The 19,336-nt window shown below is 37.9% G+C and overlaps 1 protein-coding gene across 1 annotated transcript in view; it reads right to left on the bottom strand.

Annotated features, from left to right (window-relative positions):
* Window positions 1-18,791, bottom strand: part of ctnna2 (catenin (cadherin-associated protein), alpha 2) — a 361,900-nt gene extending 343,109 nt beyond the window's left edge. Inside the window, exon 1 of the mRNA XM_083924298.1 lies at window positions 18,593-18,791. The gene's annotated coding sequence lies outside the window, so the exon portion shown is untranslated. The remainder of the gene's footprint in view (window positions 1-18,592) is intronic.
* Window positions 18,792-19,336: the final 545 nt, after the last annotated feature.

The raw sequence follows: 19,336 nt of genomic DNA, 5'->3' as shown, positions 1-19,336 counted from the left end.
CAACATGTTTTTGGTGAAGAGTCAGGTTTAAGTTGTTGTAATATGTGAGATGTCCCACCATCTGCTGTGTACTACGTGTGTGTCTGTGACTGACTAATGATCGGGGCAAAACAAGATTGAGAGGAATAGAAAATTATTTCTTTACTGCATGAAAAGAAAAAGAAAAAGAAAATACAGATAAAGAGAGTCCCAAATATTTTTTCAAGCGATTGCGGGGGCAAGTTTATTGTTTATTGAACAGTATGTGTGTGTGTGTGTGTGTGTAATTATATAATTACGTTTTGTGTGTTCTGGCATGTAAATGTACTGTACTGTCTTGTTGAAGTAAGCATTGTTTACAGTAATCATTCCCATCATATTTTCTGAATAAATCTAACTGTTCCCTTCTTCCACAGGAGAGGCTTTTGGAGAAAGAAAGCAGAGTTTCAAAAGCTTTAGAATAACACAATACGCAGGGAGGAAAATGGGCCATCTGCTTTTTTTTTAGGATTTATTCTAAAGCACAGCACAAGCATTCACATAAATATTCTGCTCCTCTCGGCTAGACACTGAAAGACAAACATTCAAGCAGTTTTGAAATAAAGTGAGGAAAAAGAAAACAAGTCCAACAACAGATCTTTATAGCTGTTTGCACTCATGGCTTCAGTATATCACCGGGCTAATTAACTACACACTATCAATATTCATTAAGACATTGCCTGTTGAGTTTGAAAAAGGAATCCTCGCCAAATTGTAGCTTTGTTGTCACTGGTTGTGTTCAGTCTACCGATGCACAGCAAAGCAAAAACTAAATATAAAAAAAGACATAAATTGTGACTTTGTTTGAGTGTTTCTGTTTCCTCAAAACTCTTTTCATCCAATTTTAGACAAATATCCAATTACAGGAACTGAACTGTCAATACTTGCAAGAGAAAGTAAGAACTGAGAAGATAAGGGTTGTGTACTGAGTTAAGAGTACCAGGACATCCTGTCACTGCTGATCGAATAGCCTGTTTTATTATCAGAATGCATGGGTGGCAACAACGTAGGAGGTGTAACAATGGCATCTGTATCAAGCTCACCGCATGATGTCATTTCCTAACTCAGCTCATTTGTCACCTAATGTAGGGTCTTCTTGATACTGTTTATTTTATATTGGCCATTAAACAACATTATTACCTTAGGTTCTGCTTGTGTCAGCTCTTCTATGAAATAATGCTGATGACATGGCAGAGAGACAACTGCTAACGGATGTAAAGTAATTACTTCAGTCGACCAGGTGTTAACTGAATTGGCCGGGTGGGGGTATAACAAACAACTAATGTGGCTCGCCATCCAAAAACAAAGCACATTTGAGAAGGCTGTGTGACCAAGTACATGTACTTGTTGTGACTAAGCAATCCTTCTGCACTTTAATACTCTATGTAACCAGAGATGTAAGGCATTAAAGGCCAAAATAATAGCTTTAACCCTTTTGGAATGCACTTTGTGACAGGTTATTCAAACAAATTCTCCCCAAAGAGAGGTCCTCGCCGCAGTGACCTAGGTTCAACTCCAACTTGCAGCCCTTCTCTGCATGTCATCTCCTCTCTCTCTCCCCATTTCCTGTAAATCTTCAGCTGTCTTAGAGATCCTTGTTAACTCCCCTGTCTGTAAAACCTTGTGAGCATGTCAATAACTTGGGTGTGATTTTAGATGCTGATCTTACCTTCCAAAGGCATATCTCTAATGTTTCTAAGACTGCTTTTTATCATCTTAGAAAAATATCAAAAGTTAGATGTTTCCTGTCTCAGTGAGACTCTGAAAAGCTGGATCATGCTTTTATTTCCAGTAGACTGGACTACTGCAATGCTCTTTTTGCTGGACTGAATAAGCAGACTTTACATAAACTCCAGCATATTCAAAATGCTGCAGCCAGAGAATTGTTTTTAAATGTTGTAATGGCTTTGCTCCTTCTTACGTTGTTGACATGCTCACTAAATGCACACCAGTGAGATCCCTTAGAATAGATCATCAGCTAAAGAGCTCCTCACTATACCCAGAATCAACTCAAAATCAGCTCATGGAGCTTTCAGCCACTATGGTCCTACTCTCTGGAATTCTCTTCCACATGAACTACGGTCTGCTACAACAGTGTCTTCTTTTAAAAGTAAACTATAAAAGTATCTTTTTTTCGCAAGCTTTTAGTTATGTTTAAAGAATGTGTTTTATTTCTGTCCTATTTGTTTGCTTTAAGAATTTTTGTTATCATTATTATTACTATCTCCTTTTTAAATGATGATAATAATACATTCTTGTATAATTGTATAATGTCCTAAATGTTTTGTTTTAATGTTTATGTTTAATTATTTTTATCCTATATTATGTTATACAATGTATCTTTGTTTTAATTTCTTGAAGCACATTGAGTTCACGCTTGTCGTATGAAATGTACTATATGAATAAATTTGACTTGACTTGACTTAGCTAAACTTTACAGTTGCCACTTGAAACTGCTCTGGTCGATCTGCTGCAACTCTGTAGTCTCTTAACAGAGAAGCTTAGGAGCAGGTCCATTTAAACATTTAAACAAAAGCTTTACATAGTGGAAATCAATAATTTCGTAAAACCTAAAATGTTTTATTTACTTAAAATGCAGAGATGATGGTAACTTATTTTACTTTTTGTCCAAGATTTTCAAGGCCAAATTGTAAAGGCACTCAGGGATTTAATTACGGATTGGTTGGCCTGGGACAAGGTAGTTGAAAGTATCATTGAGTTTAAGAGCAGCAAGGCACATTCAAATGTCAAGCAATTTCTTATCATCTTGAAACAGCTAGGGTTAGCCTTAATTGTGTTACAAATCTTTTTAGCATGACTTTCAAATTTAAACTGAGAAAAAAAAAGATCCCTAAATACTTTTTCAATTAGCTCATCTTAAATTCTAACATTTAAGGATTCTGTACTATGTAGTCTTAATAGCATTGTTGGATCTTGTGTGTCTTTGGTGTAAATTCATGTTTAGTTGCTAACATTGTTCTTTTTCTTGCCATTTGTACTGGTTTGTCAAGAATGATTGTGACCAATGTATAGATCTGGAAAAATGAACTGCAAGAAGTTGTAGAGGATGATCAGTGCATCTCATCAAATTAGATAAACACAGTGCTGACAGTTAAGACAGATATTCTGCTGAGTCAGCTCTGTTTGTGTGTCTGCATTGATTGAGCAGCTGTCAAACAGAACTACTCCATCCAGTTGTCTACTGACAATACTAAAGAAAACAGATGGCGATGATAAGTACTATTCAACATTGTTGGTCTGACTAACACAAACAGAAAACCCCTGCTGCTTTAGCCACATGTGGTGCATGTGGTTTTGATGATGTAGCTGTACTGCGGCATATACACAAAGTATACTACATTAAACATGATTATTGACTGCCTGATTGATGAAAGGCGTATCATTAATCATTCAGTACTACTTACATCAAACTGGTTTTCTAATAAGTAAATAGAGGGAATGTTGAATTCAGATAGTTTCAAATTATGGTGTGTCAAATTGTATAATAAATTAACCGAGGCAGTATACTGTATATATAAATAATATACATTCAATGAAGACAGCAAACAAATTCAATGTAGTTTATCAGTTTATGCTTACAAAATTAAATACGTATGGTTTAGTTTTTACCTGTTCATAATGCTATCATATCAAAAAACATAAATGCTACAAGCAGTCTTTCCTCCATCTACCAAGTCAACGCACACTATCAAAATGCTCCTCCATTGGAGACCCATCATGTCGTCTTAACCCTTCCACCGCTGCTGCTACTTAACTATGCAGTCTCTATTAGAGGTTACATACACAACTTATATATAGGTCATTTAATTTCTCCATAATACTGTATATCACGAAACAGAATGTTTTCTGGTAGATACAAAATACGAAAAACCACATGGTAAAGGGTATTTTTGTATATGCTTGTGTGAATTAAATACTTATAACCGTTCAAGTTTAATTATAGAGATCCGCTGCAGCTAGCCTATACACTGACTATGTTTACATGATGATTTCACTTTCCCCCATTGTCTAGTGTTAAAAAAGTAAACAAAAATAGCAAAAATAATAATAATAATAATAAATGGTAATATTGAACCACAATACTTGTAGAAATGCATCCATAGACATTGCAATACATATCTGCACCAAAATCATACTATTCTCGAATTTGGAAAAAAGCATATCATCCCAGCCCTAAGGACTAGCCTAGAAACTAAAAACTGTCTCTGGCCAAACTTGCTTACGTGACTGTGGCAAAAGCATAGGTGCTAGATCAAATTTCTTTGTAATTGACTCTTTCAAGAGTGACAGCCCTAATGTCCTCCATAAAACATGGAAGCCTAAGCCAATCGTTACAATTGTCTAGTTTGATGGAGATCTTCATCCATACAGTATCTGCCTGTCCCATTATATGTAGTCTCTTAATATGTAAAATCGGTGATTCGGCAGAGGAAAATCTCACTCATGCACATCAAAGATATTCACATTTAGCCATTTATTTAAACTGTCGATATTATTATTATTAATATCTTAAGTGAATCAAATGCATTTTTAAAGCTCAGTCAGTGTACAGTTAGATTTTAGTTTGCTCTTTTGGGGTCAATATCCCTTAATTTATCTCGACTGGTGGTCTTGAAGGCAGAACCAAAATCAAGACTCCTCTCTCTGTGAGGCTATGTTGACAGGGATTAACTTCACTGCCATGAATGTATTTACAAATGAGGTTAATACATGATAAGCATTCAGGGAGCAGATAAATAAGGTCAAACCAAGTGCTAAAACAGGCAGGGTTTAGTATCATAATAGTGGTATAGTATTGTTTATTTACATGTAGCAAAAACACAAAATGTATGCAACAATTCACAGGAGAATAAAGTAACTATTACAGGGTTAAAACATATATTTCATTGTGTGCAATCACATCCTAGTTCATAAGATTCACAAACCTAAGTCACGGAGTTTTAAGGTTTAAAATGTTCTTAGAAACAATGTGCCTCAGATTAAAATAGTTCTTTACAAATTAGGGATAAGGTTTTTTTTTTTTAAATCAAGAAATTCTAAACACAACAAGATTCTTCCTCTTCCGCTTTCCCTTTCGGACATGTGAACTGTATGATTTAAACCAAGATAATGTCTGATAGGATTGATCTAAATGACATGCCCGAAATAAACAAAGAAATAAATAAATAACAGTCCTTGAGTATGAGACTTTGTTAATATTTGTCTTTTAACTCTCAAATGAAAAATCAAGTGATTTATTGCTAGATCTCTCCAGAGACAAAGTCAGAGATAGACTCCCACCAAAGTAAGTGTATGGTAAGATGATGCTTTGTCTCACTACAATGTAAAAAGCTATTCACTGATATTTGTCAGAGAGACACAACTCTTTTTCTAACAATATTCTTAGCCCAGGAGTTTTGCAAACATATGCATATTTGTCACAAATAAAAATATTCAAAGTTTAAACTCTGCTTGCACCGCATAAAATGGGCATCAGAGCTTCTTTACCATATGACTTTTACTTTGAGACTACAATCCCTGTCATTTGTCATTATGGAAAGTTAATATGCCGACACCGCATTGACCCAGATACAGAGTGGAGTTAAGCACATACACACACTTGCATGGAACAGTGGGGGAGTCTCTAAAAGCAGAAGTCAATTCTCTGTCATATCGCTGTTCTCCAGAGCCATGTTCTCAGATCGGCCAAAATAGGCTGATCAAAGTAGAGCACAACCTGTGAAATTCTTAAAGCAGTCATCTTCTCTTACAAATTGAAAATCCTTATTTAGAAACAGAATGCACACAGTGCAAATTTGAATAAACACTTTTAAACCTTGTCTTCTGAAAAGACACCCCACACCCCTGGAATGTATCCATAAAAAAATCTAAACTTGGACAACTCAAACAAGTTTGAACTTTGTTTCTGTTGCAGCAAGCCATTGTCTTTCAAATCCTGTGTTTTGTTCAGGCTTTAAACCATTGTGAGCAGCACCAGTAACAGTTGACACAATTTCCAACATAAGAACTACTGTATATTAATGTTGGTCATTTAATTTGGGTTACCAACAGATGATTCAACTCATCAACTTTCAGGGGGCATCCCTAATAAACATACATTTTGCACAGGGCACCTTTAATCATGTGAAATTTACTTTTGCGTTATTTAAACAAAATCCATCACATACAGTGATGTCCATCCATATTGTGAAAACAAGAGCATCTAATTGAGTTTTACTAATTAATCAATTTGCTATCCCACCACCTCATAGGCAATTCTTTTTCTCATCATTCATAGTACTCCTTTTCAAACGCCAATCTGTTAAAACTATTGATACAACTTCAATTTAAAAAAGAAAATCCATTCTGACCTCTGGCAGGTGCAACCTTTTTGCACTTTGTTTAGTCAAAATGCTGTTTAAGAGCTATTCTACACAAATGTTGTGATAAGATGATAATGCATTTGCAATCAGTCTGAATGGGACAATGAGCCGTCTGACCTAGCTTTGCAGCCCTGCTGTCAATGCAGTGGACAATGCTCAGCTTGATTTGAAAGATCGAACATATCTTCTTTTTTTTTTTATTATTACCAATAGGATTACCATTTGTTACACTAGGACGATTATAGGATTGCTATAACCATTGGCAGTAATTTACAAAACTTTAAACCATAAATGCTCTGCTCTTCTTATTCTCACAGATAATTGGGTATGATTGTAGAGTGCGGGTTGTTGCATTAACACTCCATAAAGTGAAAAAAAAAATCTGAATCTCAACTGAAAACAATGACTGCAGCAAGTACCTCACTGATATTTAACAACTGTTCAGTAAATAGGCCTACAGTAGATCACTGATGCTAAAATTACAGCCCATTTTCCCATTCACAATGAAGATGAATGGATTCACCCGGGGATTTGTTTGGTACTTAGTAATAGTAAATAACTGGCCAGAGTGCATATAAAATCATTAGAAAGGGAATGATCCCCTTTCCCCGACAGAGGTACGGGCTCAGCCCTGAATGTACTGAAATCTTAGAAACGCCCCTTCATACACCAGACACCAGTGAATTTGGAAATAAGGAATTTCACAGAAATATGACTTATATGCCTTTTTATATTTATTTATTGTATCTGGTAAATAGTATTAAATTGTATTTATTAATAGGGCCCCTGGCCTCCTGTCATTTTGTAAGAGTGGGCAAAACAAGTTGAATAGCCCTGCTACATCTTATGACTCATACAGAATGTGTGAGGAACTATATCCCAAGGATGGAAACTTACTACTGGGTATTGTCATGGGTTAATCTCATGACAATGTAAAGTCATAGGTTAACCCAACTAATATCATGGGATTAACCCATGACAGTGGTTTAGTATAAATGGATGATACCAAAGGTTGAATATTATAAAAGGTTAAGTATGATGTGACTGCTCCTTTTCATTGACTTGCACAATTTTAAAATCCTCGAAAATAAATCTGTGATTTGGGGTTATATGAAAAAATGGACTTGATTTAAAGCCAGATGCTGTAGTATGTTAACCTGACTCCTGAATACTGTCTATCACCACCTGGTAAAAGACAGGCCAAATCTACCAATCAGATCAACAAAGCGTATAACATACTAACAGAACGTGAAGGCAAAGCTCAGAAAGTAAACAACATGTCGGTAAAGGATATTTGCAGTTTGTGTAATGTGAATTTATGGATGAAAGGCACAATTTCAGGTGCCCTGTCCATATTCCAACAGAAGGATCCAAGAGAAAAAACTGTTAGTGAGCGGCTTGCTCGATAGCTGTGCTCATCTTATCAGCGGAAGCTGCCATGTTGTTTACACTGAACAGTCGCTTCTCGTTTTGTCACACTTCGACCTGCCTCAAAACCAACGCTGATTGGTTCGGTCACTTGGAAAACCTCTCCAGATTTTCTCTGCCGCAAGTAACCAGACTAATCTGCGAGATCAGGATGGTCTTGCGAGGCTAGTATTATGTGCTTCTTGCAGTAGGAGGTTCAAATCACTGCAAAAGTGAAATGGCTGATAGATTTTACAAGTTAGTTAGAAGTGATCTGAATTTATGTTGTCCTGTCCATGATGTCCAACAACGTTTTGCTTTCTATTTTGTTTTTCTTCTAAGAAACAATATCAGCATGACTGGTCTTGCAAGGATAATTGCTACTGTGCTCAAGCCCTGCATATCTTTTAACACTGCACTTCTTATTGTAGTGGACATTATATGGGCTGTGTGTGTTGGCTATGTATAGGGTCTGGTCTAGCCATGATACATACATACAAGTATAGCACAACACAGTAATGGTAGTTTCAGCTCAAGACAAAAAAACAAAACAATTTTACTTCTTTGTTTATGTTTCCTGAGAATGGCCTTAAAATAAAGACCTACATTTCAATATTTTGTACATCATCTTAAAAGCTACTACCATTGCTGCCCACATCTGTGATTGATTTCAGCAATTTGACTAGGTTCGGCGTTGTGCAGAGCTGTTCCTAAGGTTGAACAGACACGCATGGATGAGAACGAGGCAGATTTACATGTTGTGGTAAATTGACTTACAGCAGTTACAACTCTCATATTGGCCTATTTCTTCAATAGAAGATAGATCTCCATAGCATCACGTACCACAGCTTGTGTGAAAAACCCAAACTGCAAATATGCCACTGTCACTACAAAATGGTAAAAATAAAACAACACCCCTTCCAAAGAGAAAACGGCTAATATGAGCACAAAACCAAGTGGAAGTGTAAAGTGCAGTATATTACACTATACTTTTTCAAGTCACATCAAAATGCAAACCATTTTGCATTTGTAGCACATTATTTAATGGAGGCCTACAACAGGCTTAGGTTGACTGAATACTATCAAGGCATTTAAATGCGCATCAGTCTTCGGGTCTTCTTGGTAGTAATGTTACTTGCCATTGAAAAGTCCATCCTCGGTTTAAAGGTAACGCTCTATTATTGTTGTTTTTTTCCCCTTGTTTACGGCGCTGTTGCTTCCTGTTTTCCGGCTCAAAAGCCACTGCCGCGGAGTAGGGAGCATGCACAGACAAGAACCCCGATAATAATCCGAGAAGGCTGTTTACATGCAAATAATCGAAGAACTGAAGGAGTTCTCTAGGTCTGTTAACCGGGGGTTGGTGTTTACATGGTGTTTAAGAAACTGGGGTATGCCCTTAACCCGAAAATAATCAGGTTTTTAAAGTGCATGTGAACGCACTGTATGTGTGGAATTGTTCTGTCTTGTTTAGAAATTGACAACAAAGGTCTCTTTCTCTTTTAACAGGATAGAATAGTCTGTTGATAAGGAATAACTGGAAGTGACTGTGGGAGTAGAGAGAAAGGTAGACAGGAAGCAAACACACACACACACAATCACATAGGGACAATTTCTGAGAAAGTGGGGAAGACACTGTAAAATGAATGTGCTCATACACTTTTAGAGAATTCTGGGAAAATCTGTAAGCAGCTGGCACATTCTAAGCCTTTAATACCCTAGTTTTTATTTATAGAAAAGATCTCATTTATATTGACTTATGAGGTTCATTTCAAATTACATGAAATGTACGTGTGTTTTTAACTTTTGAAATATTAAAAGAAGTTGCCCTGAATGAATATGTTCCCCAGCCTCCCACTCTAAACTTTGAGGCTAAGCCCTGGAATGTCAAATCCAAGAATCGCCCCCGGTCAGCATATAGATTTTCTGTAAGGGGAGGGAAAAAAAGCAGTCACCTAACAATAGAAAAGTTAATGCACCAGGGCAGAGCACACATGCGCTGTGGGGGAGGAGCTGAGCCTATACTTGGGGCCCCCACTGGTCCCAGATGTAGCCTATGGTGGGGGTGGATACGGGGTGAGAGAGATGAGGCCTCAGAAGGACAGAATAACTGGGAGGATGATACACTTCAACCCTTCTCTAGCAAGACTCTCTGCGTAGATTTGTTTTGATAGAATCAAAACAATAAGATGGCACAACTGCACGAGAGAAAGAGAAAAAACGCTCTAGTACCAGAGGTTTGACCCTATGCTACCTCTTGTGGACAGAGAAACATAAATTGTGCAATTGAGAATGACACTGGATGTGTGCACACAAATTATGCACAGTTTGCCAAATTGCATTGTTAGTGCCCATTCATTGATGCCTACATGCTACAACTACAAAATTGTTTTTTAATTGAAGTTAGACTTACCTCCTCACTTTTGAGGCTGATAATAACTAGTTTATGAGGTAGTGCCTTTACTCGTTTTTATCAATGTAATGCTTTTTCTCCTTGTAATTGTATTCTCAACAGGTAAAAAATAACTTTTTAGCGAGTTGCAATAAAGACAAAAACATATTTCATATTATAATCACCCAAGAGAAATGCTGCTTTGACAGAGGAAAACAAGGTAATGTATATTGCAATGTGTCCATGGTAATCAAATGGTCAAATCACACTGTCACATGTACTACAGTATCCATGTCATACCATGACTACTAGATTCAAAGTGTCTTGGACATGCAGCTCCAAAGTCTTTGATGCTTACAGTTCAAGGCATCCTATTCTGCATGTATAACATGAATTCTTAGAGTGAAACACAGCCAGCTATAAAGGTGATGAAATAAGTACGTTCTGAGAATTACTGTAGCAAAGGAGGTTCTGCCTCTACTTGTTAAGAAAGGCTTTGTTGTCACTTCATACCCTCAGACCTGAGGGGGCCACAGTCCAACAAAAGAAAAATACGATTAACAATTCAGCCTTGTCAAAATCAAAAATTTCCCCCCAGAGACTGTGTGACATCTGTGGGAGGCTGGGAGAGAATCATTAAAAAAGGAAGTGAAAAATCTTGGCAGCAGCTTGGCATCACACTCCAGAATCTCACTGAGAAATGTTACTCTCAGCTTTCAGGAGATATGCACTCCTTTTGCTCTCCCTCCATGAGAGCTTCCACTGATATGACTAAAACCTTATCAGAGTTAATTTCACCCCTCAATTAAAGTTGGTATCAAAGAAAAACGTTAATTGTGTAAAGAGAGCTGCTTGGTTTCCAGGCTTTGCTAGTTTGAAAGATTTCAAACTACAATTAATCCGCCGGAAGCCACTTATCAATAAGTGAGTACATCCACATGTTCTCAGACACCAAACTAACCCCCTAACATAATAAAAATATTTTGTCTAAACCTCTAACAAGTCCTAACGAGTACAATCTGATAGAAGAATATCAGTAGTAAGCCTAATCCTTATTATCTTATAAGCCTACTGTAAAAACCTTGAACAGCAGTTAGCCTGAGCCTTTAATGAAATATTTTGATTTACCTAACCTTAGCAAAGCACTTTTGATGTTAATAACCAGCATCTGATAATGTTACCCTGGTAACAAAGGACCTAGGATATATGGTGGGCATGCCTGAGGCTGGAGAGTTGGGAGTTTTTAGAAGACAATTTGATGACAACAACAATATGCTAACACTTAAAAAGGCCAGCATATTCATCATTAAAAATGTCACTTTTAAAACTGAGAATAGAAACATTTGAACAACTAGCTTTTGAAACACTTCCTGCATCAAAATATTGAGTGATAAACCTCAATCGCATAGAAATGTAGAGAATGGGGTTTTCATGGCACAGAAATACTAGTGTAAAAATAATGACAACAACCAAAAGCTGTGTGTCTATTAAGGATACGACAATAGAATTAAGTAGATCTTAAAAAAGCAAAGAATAAAAAGGGAACTTTACAACAAATTACCATTTACTTTAAAAAGTGACTGTTTAAAGAAATTGAGGGCTGGTGGATTTGACTAACTGCTAGGTGTTTGTTATGCAGAAACATTACCAACAACCCTTGCTCTATATGTTACATATTAATTCTTTATATTGAATCTTTCCTAAAATGAGAGGGGTCAGCATGCAGAGCTCCTCTGTGGAGACACAGCAGTTTGGTTTACCAGCTGGTCACAAAGAGTTTCACTCATTTATCTACTTTAATCATCACATGAAATTGACCACCTTAATTAGATGGTCTTGCTTACGCTAAAACCCTGATAGATCAACACTGCGAACCAGCCCACATAAGCTACATTGCTACAGGGAAGTCAAGCTACATCAGCTAAACACAAGCAAATGTAATAACTTCATGAAAACAATATTACTCGTTTAAAAAATAAAGAAGAGGCAAGGGGAGCATCGTATTTGAAACCTTATCTTCCAAAATACTACACTGAATCCACCCTACACATTGAAATCTGTGCAGATCTGTTAGTAACTTTTTTATAGTGCTGCAGAACTGGTACAATTCTGAGGTGCTGTTAAAAATTTTGTTCAACCTGAATATAAGATCTAAGCTCCATTATTTATTTAATCTGAATGCAATATTTCCACACAAGTATCGTTGCGATGACACATGGTGCACACATACTTTTGCACTTTTCTTTTATTTAAATTCTATTGGCATCATAATGAAATGACCAAATATAAGCCCAACTTTGTGTGACTTGCAATACTTTGTGAGCAGTTTCTTGATGAAATTAATTCAGTCACAGTGTAATGGAAGGATGGGTAGACTTTATTTTAATAAAAGTCCTTTAAAGAATAAAGCTGTTCTGTAACAGTATAAACTTCCACTGCAACAACTCTTTTGCTTGGCATTGTGTGCATGGGTGTGGTCTTAGGTGGACTAATAGAAATGAAAGGGAATTTAAGAGAATAACCTCATTCTTCCTTGCTGCGCCAAGTTGCTGCTGACACTATACTTTAAAGCATTGCTGAGTCATCTATTTTCTTGTCCCCCCTGAAACAATAAAGTGCTCCATTCTTTTTTCTTTTTCTTTATGGTCCAGTGTGAGATAATGTCATTTAAACAGGTGAGGGAACAGCAGATTAATCAAGCTAATCTAATATAACATACTTTGTCATTACTGCTATGCATGACAATAATATATCACGATTGTGATGCCATCCCCTGATATAAAAAAAACAATATAAAAGACAATATAAATAAGGGTATTACTTAATGTGGAAATTAACAAACATATTTTATTATTATTAATATCTATTATTATTGTTAATATTGTTTTGAAAAGGCTAATTAACTGCTCCCATATCTTAAAGATGAGGAAATACAAGACCTGATAAGAATGTTTCATGTCAGTTGAATGCAGTACCACATTGCAGCATCAGACAATACAAACCCTGTGGTTAGGAGAGTTAAAATTGATGTTGTAGACAAGAGTGCTACAACTATTGATTGTTCCGTGTTGTTTCTAGTTCCTCATCTCTCATCTCTTAAACAGTATCAAACAAAAGCTGGAGTGAGAGAAAGCCTGAGAGTAGAGGCAATAGTGTTCCAGTTTGCTGGGGTACCATGGCTACCTTAAAGCTCTGCTTCAGTACAACAACAGGGGGTTCCTTGGTGTTCAGCCAATATTACTTCCTCTCCCAGGAGACAGAGAACACAATGCACTCTGGACTGCCATTGATTGCATAGTCTCACCCATAAATTATGGCTCTCCTTATCCCCAGTAACAGAAGCAGGTTTTATACTGCAAATGGCCCAAAGTCACTAAGCCAAAAGGCAGATGATACAGGTGGCTGTTTAATTTGGTATTATCAAATGAGGAGGTAGGAGTAAGAATTGGGTCACAAACTAAGTGAAAATAATTGTTCTTCAGAAATACTGACTGAATTTCTCAATGAGGGACAAATCCTTTTGAAACCAGCTTCGTAGTTGAACATGTGCTTTTCTTTTCAAAATCAAAACAAATTGTTTGTTAAATTTGCCAATAGGATCAATGTGATCAAAAACAGCAATTATAAAATGTCATCTTGATTATGAAAGCATGCTTAGCATGTATCCTGAATATGGATGCAGTCTACTATAAAGTGGCGGAGTAAAATATCCTAAAGGTTAAACAAATATGACTTGCATAAAGGATGGTCTTAAGCAGATGGTTAAACAGTGTACACATAGAGTTATTAAGGACAGAGAAGAATCTGTCCATGCTTGGCAGCCTGGAACCACAGGTCTTGCTTGTCTGCCTCAAGGAAAATATTCAGTAAGATATAAATTTAGGAGTTTATATAGTTCTTGTTAAGTAAAATCAATGCAACTACAAAACTCTTACTCATTATACTATTCTGCCGCATCAGAGGATGGAAAATGATTAAATGCATTGTGAATACTGAACAAACAATATGTTGTTTTCTGGCGCTAAGGGGGCTAACAATCAATAACTAAACAATAACGAACAACAAACAACTAAACACAAACTTTTTGATGACGTTGTGATGTAGCATGGGATTATGGAGGTTGCTTTCTTTATTGTCCATAACTATTTTTCTGATGTGACTGAAATAATAGTCACAGACAATGTATTAAAGGTTTTTTTACATTTAATTTAGTAACCTTTATTTATGTAATGTCACGGAATGAAATAGTCAAAATCTTTATCACAGTATCAAATTTTATTCAGAGTGGTAGCTGTCCAGTTAGCGAGCAAACAAGCTAACATTAGAGAACAGCTAGCTAGCTGCAACGGGGTCATATGTTCCCCTGGTCCATTGTTCCCCGGTCGCATAAGCCTCTGCCTGTGCTGATTTAATGTAGCATTTTGTTAGGGGAGGGGGTTACAGTTAGGGTCAGGGTTAGGGGGTTGTGTTAGGGTCTACATGTTGGCCTATTTGCCAGGGAATTCTGCAGTAAATAGCAGACCCGGGAACAAAGAACTTAGCTGGTTTGCACTGATTATACCGTTATTGTCGGCGTTTTTATCAACACTTCTGGGCTGCCATTTGTGATTCGGCACACGCGCTCTGCGTCATGTGAACAACATGGCGCTGCGGGGATTTTCGCAGCAATTCCTCAGTGTAAATTTTGTTGGATTTTTTGTTAGGAGCAGAAGTGTAGAGAAAGAAACCAGAAGCCAAATGTTCGCTATTGACTTCTGCAGGTATGTGCCTTTCTGTGTTTAATGTCATTTATTTTGTCTTCGTTTAATCACCCTCACTCATGCACCATTTTATTTTGCCCACTAAATATCACAGTAATTGCCTTTATATTTTTTGTTTCTTGTTTTTTTTTGAGAGTTGTTTGAAAGTAAATATGTTGTAATCTGAAAAGAATGAAAAAATAAAAGGACATCGCTGTTTAGACTGCTAAGGGAGCAGAAGTGCAGAGAAAGAAACCAGAAGCCAAATGTTCGCCATTATCTTCTGCAGAATAAATGCTGGAAAAAAGGTCCTGTGAGTCGTCTCCGGACGTGCCCCTGACCACAACTGTTACATCTGGATGAAATAGTTTGACGTTATCCACTCAAGAGCATTTTGCTACATTAGCTGAGTAGCATTTCATCTTTCAAGCAAGCTAACACTAGCCAGCAAAAACCACAATATCACAATATATTTCACATGTCAGTGTCTCCTCAAGGATTTTTTCAGCACCGAGAGGAAATGGTTTTCTTGTAAGACTACTACAATAAACTGTATACAGCCAGGCAGAAGCCGCAGCTTCAGGGGTCTGATCCTAGACCGTCTCCCCTCTGCCCTGGCGGATCAGTTTGTGCTTGCTGTATTTGGAGATGGCACTGGCGCTAACTGGCTAATGCCAAAGCTCTGTCTAGGAGCTGACGTTCACTTCCTCCACAGCAAAATCTCCCAGCAATGCAGCTGTAGTGCTAGCTAAGTAAGATGAGTCGACTACCCATACAGCTTACCTAATGTAGCCAAAATTATGTCGCAAATTTAATCTTGGGGTAGTCTAGCACTGTTGTTCATGGACACATCCTACAAAATAAATTTATGGTCGTGTTGAATGCTGTTGTAACACTGCTCTACAGTTTAGCCACAAAGCACTAGCATATCGTAGTAATGGATGAGTTTTCGGGTGAAGTGAGCCGAAGCCTGAATCTGGAAGGAGCCAGCCTTGGCATAACACATAAAGTGTTTGTCTTCATTAAATCGGCTGAAAAAACAACACCAATCTGCTACAGTTAAAGCACACATACCTCTACACACACCAGGCAGCTCAGTTATAATGCAACTCCTACAGAGTTGTCTCTGTGTGTACAGGGTTGAAACAGAGCAGCTAATGTTGGTAGCAAAACAACAAGTTAGCGACTGTCTTGCAGCTGTTCTCTGTTGAGCACACAGCAACAAAGCTTGAGGAGAGGAAAAGAGAAAAGAGAGAAGATAAAAGCAAACATAAATGACAGCAAAACACAGTAAAGACTCTTATACTGAACTGAAATGCAAACAATGTGCTTCAACGCATCTTTTACGGTTTAATAAAAAGGCATTATCGTTTAAGGAATGTGAAAAAAAAAATGAAGATCAGAACAACAAAATTGAAAACCGAACAGCTGCCCAACGAACAAATGTCCAAATACTTGGGCCTAGAACAAATGCAAAAACTATACTGTGTGGCAGTAAAAATGTATTGTTGTTATTGAGTATAACTCTTGTATCACTCTGTAACATATTGGCGGTGTTTCCCATTTGGCTTTCTGACAGAAGCCTTGACGGTTCAATTCTCCTGCGTGGGAGTTACCGTGGACGTTAGAGCAAAGAGAGTGGTTAAAGGTAATATGATGCCACTGACAGGAAACGAAAGTACACACTCGGTTTCGTTGAATACATTTACGGATTTCTCTGGGTTTGCATATTATTGGAAACATATAGAATAATCTTTAATCCTCCTGGGCGCCTCCATAGGGGGGTGTTCCAGGCACGTCCAGCTGGGAGGAGGCCTCAGGGAAGACCCAGGACTAGGTGGAGAGATTATATCTCCACACTGGCCTGGGAACGCCTAGGGATCCCCCAGTTGGAGCTGGTTAATGTGGCCCGGGAAAGGGAAGTTTGAGGTCCCCTGCTAGAGCTGCTGCCCCCAAGTAGATAATCCAAGTAGATAATTTAACAAAATATATAACATAACTGGTATAGTTGTTTTTAGACATTTTAATACAAAAATGTTACATATTATACATTTAATTAATTAATCTAGTAACAAAGAGATACTTGGAATTAGATTGGAATAAAAATACTCATTAGTTTCAGTCCTTGACTGAACTTCTTTTTCCATTACATTGTGAGGGACAGCAAGTGATATTATGAATGTATAAAAAATAGCCACAATATATTTCTTTCTTCTCTAAAACTAAAAAGCCAAAAGACACAGCATACTACACAACAAATATATTTAGTTTTCCTGGAAAAAATATTTTAATTATTATATTTTTGTCCCTTCTTCCAGTTAATAAAATGACTATGACAGAGATCCACACAGCCTTGACGGTGACAGTCTGAGCATGCCCCCTTGCCAATCAAAAGTTCAAATTCTAAATACAGCCACTATGTGACCCCCCCAGAAGCATCTGAGACCCCATATCTCCAGTTACAGGAAGAGAATGTGGTACACAACACTGGGTCACAAAAACTTTGGTCTGCTGCACTGTACAGAGCCTGAATGGTGCGTGTATGCAAACAAGCCCACCTAGTCCACCACAACACACATACAAACTATATTGATAATTTACACTTTATACCTTTTTTCACCTAATGAATATGAGAATGAACAAACCAACCGTTCGCTGCAGTGTGAAATATACAAGGCTGTCAGACGATATGCATCACTGACTGAGCATAGGCTATGGGAGAACCACAGATTTTCATCAGTGCTTTAGCTGCATATGAATGCACGTTGTTTGCCCGAAGTGTTGCTACGCTTAAATCAGCTGTTTTTCTCTCAGCCTTCCTGATTTCTTAAAGCAATTGTTCTCATTGTTGAAGGAGCTAGACTTGACTATAAAGTACCGTTACACTTGCAGAGTGAGGCAAGGGGGCTATGTGTGTGCTCCGCTACCCAAAACCTTTGAGTGGAGAACGACAGGCGCAATAAATAATTAAAAATAATTTGCAATTGAGTAGTAGGTCTTGTAATTCACATAACGAGTGACGAGTGTACTTGAACATTGCGTTAAGGATGCTAATTAAACAAAGAAGGCGTTAAACAAAGAGATACATTTAAGAGCGTTGCAAACACACGAATGGAAAAAAAAAATTAAACGGGATTTTATTCAGTCAGGAAATTGAAGCGTTACTAACCAGCTTCCGAAGCGACTAAACAGCCGTCAATGCAGATGTGGGACCGTTAGAATACTGGTGTAAAAGTGACCGGTGTCAGTTAGCCTAGCCTAGCAGCCTAGCTCGTCTCTGCCCGACAAGCTCTCTCACAAATCAGGGGGGAGCAGGCTTTCAGCACTGGGCTCACTGGATAGCAGTGCTTGGAGTACGGGTTAGATAACGCTAGCCAAGTGGGGGGATACTGAGACTTCAGCCCAGCTCAGCAAATTATTAAAAAAAAAAACATGGAAGCATGTTGTGGGATAATGAGCAGTCAAGTATGTCGGTGAATTAAACCGCCAACTAGCACAATGGTGAATGAAAAAGCCGGACCTCGCCTAAGCTAATGTTAGCAGCAGCACAGCGGGTCAGTCAGTGCAGCAAGTGTAATGCTACCAAACTGCTAGCAAAAAAAATATTCCAATTAACAAACCATAGCATCCAACTAACTATCATCAACGCCACGCACCTTTAACCGTTGGAGATGACACTTCTTGCAGGTCCACAAACTGTGTGTACAGCGCCTGGTTATCACTCAGTAATTCCCCAAAAATGGTGTCCTCCTGTTCAGTTAACCCACGGTGAACAGTGGAAATCGACTCAATCCGGACGCTTTCCTCAATCTTGTGGTGCTGAATCTCAGGCTACACGCTTCTATCGGTGTCTTTGGAAAATGCCTCCTCCTCCTACGACTGCCTGCGAAATAAAGACCCCCTCCCAGCGTTCCAACTACAACACCGCAGCAGGCAGATGCAGATGAGGGTGCGCTAGTGAAGGAAAGCCTTGCAATATAGTGGGCTGTGTGGCAGGTTCCAGGGTTGTCAAATCAGGAGAGACTCCGTTGTTGACGCATGCGTGGTTCCCAGTGTGAGGATGCGCCCTGACAATGAAAACACAGGGAGGATTTCTGAGCTTTGACATATTATGGGAGTGTGCATGCCGATTCCAGCTTTAGTCATACCGATATCACATAACGTATAGCCTAACTGTGTTTAAACCATAATATATTTCGAAAAATGCCACATGAATTTTACCGAAAGACTCTGTATTTTATAAATGTTTACTGATAGAGAGTAACAACCGATTGATGGTCGTTAAGTGCGTTAACAGTTAAACGTTTCTATCCTATATCAACGATATTGGGTGAAGATTTGCTGCGCCAGGCTGAGGTAACCGAATTTCGGGTATTGAAAGTGCTATGTGCATTATTGTT

The sequence above is a fragment of the Echiichthys vipera genome (assembly GCF_963691815.1).
Source record: "Echiichthys vipera genome assembly, chromosome: 2".
Classification (NCBI taxonomy): Eukaryota; Metazoa; Chordata; class Actinopteri; order Perciformes; family Trachinidae; genus Echiichthys; species Echiichthys vipera.
The sequence above is the reverse complement of the archived record's forward strand: the minus strand, read 5'-3'. Positions and strand labels throughout refer to the sequence as shown.